Raw genomic sequence first — 2,500 nt, forward strand, 5'->3', positions numbered from 1 at the left:
CTAAGGATGGCTTGCCTCGCCTTGCCTTGGCATGCCGTGCCCATGATGTGGCCTTGACCAAGCCATGCGTTGCCTTCGCCTTGGCATGCTGTGGCCTTGCCTTGCCTTTCCTCGCCATGCGATGCATTCCGACAAAGTGATGCAAAGCGGAAGCCTACCATGGCGTAAAAATGTCGACAGAATTTTTCGACATTTGAATAATGGGGTTTGACAAGGTTTGAAAAATTCAATAAAAATGGTAGGCTTGAATGTCGACAAAGTGACGCGAAGCGGAAGCCTACCATGGCGTAAAAATGTCGACAGAATTTTTCGGACCTTGTCCTGCCATGGGCTGCGCGCAGCATGCCGGCAGTCTGTGCGCAGCGTGCGCACAGCATGTCGGCAGCGTGCGCGCTGCTGAGCCTGTCGACAGAAATTTTCGAAACTTGTCCTGCCATGCGCGCGCGCAGCTTGCGCGCGGCGTGCGCGCAGCATGCCGGCAGCCTGCGCGCAGCATGCCGGCAGCCTGTGCGCAGCGTGCGCGCTGCTCAGCCTGTCGACAGAAATTTTCGAAACTTGTCCTGCCATGCGCGCGCGCAGCGTGCGCGCAGCATGCCGGCAGCGTGTGCGCAGCGTGCGCGCTTGGGAGCCTGGCCGCAGAATTTTTCGAAACTTGCAATGCCATGCGCGCGCACAGCTTGCGCGCAGCGTGCGCACAGCATGCCGGCAGCGTGCGCGCAGCATGCCGGCAGCGTGTGCGCAGCGTGCGCGCTTGGGAGCCTGTCGACAGAATTTTTCGAAACTTGCCATGCCATGCGCGCGCACAGCTTGCGCGCAGCGTGTGCACAGCATGCCGGCAGCGTGCGCACAGCATGCCGGCAGCGTGTGCGCAGCGTGCGCGCTTGGCAGCCTGTCGACAGAATTTTTCGAAACTTGCCATGCCATGCGCGCGCACAGCTTGCGCGCAGCGTGTGCACAGCATGCCGGCAGCGTGCGCACAACATGTCGGCAGCGTGCGCGCTCGGGAGCCTGTCGACAGAATTTTTCGAAACTTGCCATGCCATGCGCGCGCACAGCTTGCGCGCAGCGTGCTGATTCTGTCGACAGCGAGGCTAGCGAAACTTCTCCTGCCATGGCGTGCGCGCAGCGTGCTGACTCTGTCGACAGTGAGGCTAGCGAAATTTGTCTTGCCATGGCGTGCGCGCAGCTTGCGCATTCGGTCGACAGTGAGGCTAGCGAAACTTGTCCTGCCGTGGCCTGCGCGCAGCCTGCGCGCAGCATGCGCGCAGCATGTGCGCAGCATGCCGGCAGCCTAGTTCCAGATTTTTTCAAATGTCGACAGAATTTTTCAAACCTTGTCAAACCCCATTTTTATTGAAATTTCCTCGCACAATAAGCTCCCCATAAGTAGTCTATGATTTTTAGTACCTTCTCCAAGTTACAAAACTAAAAAATTCCTCCCGGATTTGTTTTAATGATTTTTTCAATTTTACGACTTCTAAAAATAATAAAAAATACTTCCCGACTTCAAATATTTATGAAACTTTTTCCCATCAGAGATTGCATGTTTCTTAGTATCCCTGCAAAAAATCACGTCCAAATACCTTGTATTGAATTATTTAGAGCCCATTATGACTCCTCGCGCATAGGTGATGTCTCTTCCTGTCAAAGGGCTAAATGCATAAAATGCTATATAGGGGGGTGTGTGTTGCCTGCATATGCATGGCAGCCCATGCCCTCCTAGCTGCAGCCCCCTTCCCCCACGCCACACCCATGTCATGTTGCCTCGATATGTTGCCTCGATATGTTGCCTCGGTATTATGGGTTTGGTGTCGGGGTCGGGGGGCTGCCACCCATGGCGGTGGTGGCCGGAATCCGGCCGCCGCCACCACGCCGCCGCCATGGGTGAGGGGGAAAAAAAAAGGCGTGGAAAGTTGCGAAATGGGGTTGTCTAGGCTTTTTTTTGGCATGGAAGAGCATGGAGTGCTAGGAACTCCTTCTCAAATGCGCGGGCATGTCGACCACAACCTCATTTCGCAACAACAACCACCCGTGTGGGGTGGCGGTGGGTGGATAGTCGCGGATTGGGGCTTGCCAAGCCAATGTTTTCAAAAAAATTCATCAAAATTAAAAACAAATGTTTTGTTGCCTTCGGATTTGTGGGCGAGCGGTGAGTCGGAGTGGAGCCGGTAAAGTTTAACCTCGGTGTGCACGGTTGTTTTTAGAAACTCAATCCAATGCCGGGGACGTTGAAAGTGACGCTCTTATGAGTTGCAAACCCGCAAGATTTAAAGAACCTTTTCAAAAAAAATTCAAACCAACAAGATTTAAAAACAGAAATTTTCATCAAAATGAAAAACAAATGTTTTGTTGCCTTCGGACTAGTGGGCGAGCGGCGAGTCGGAGCGGAGCCGGTAAAGTTTAACCTCGGTGTGCACGGTTGTTTTTAGAAACTCAATCCAATACCGGGGACGTTGAAAGTGATGCTCTTATGAGTTGCAAACCCACTAGATTTAAAGAA

The sequence above is a fragment of the Prunus avium genome, unplaced genomic scaffold (genome assembly GCF_965620075.1).
Source record: "Prunus avium unplaced genomic scaffold, drPruAviu1.hap1.1 HAP1_SCAFFOLD_121, whole genome shotgun sequence".
NCBI classification, from domain to species: Eukaryota; Viridiplantae; Streptophyta; class Magnoliopsida; order Rosales; family Rosaceae; genus Prunus; species Prunus avium.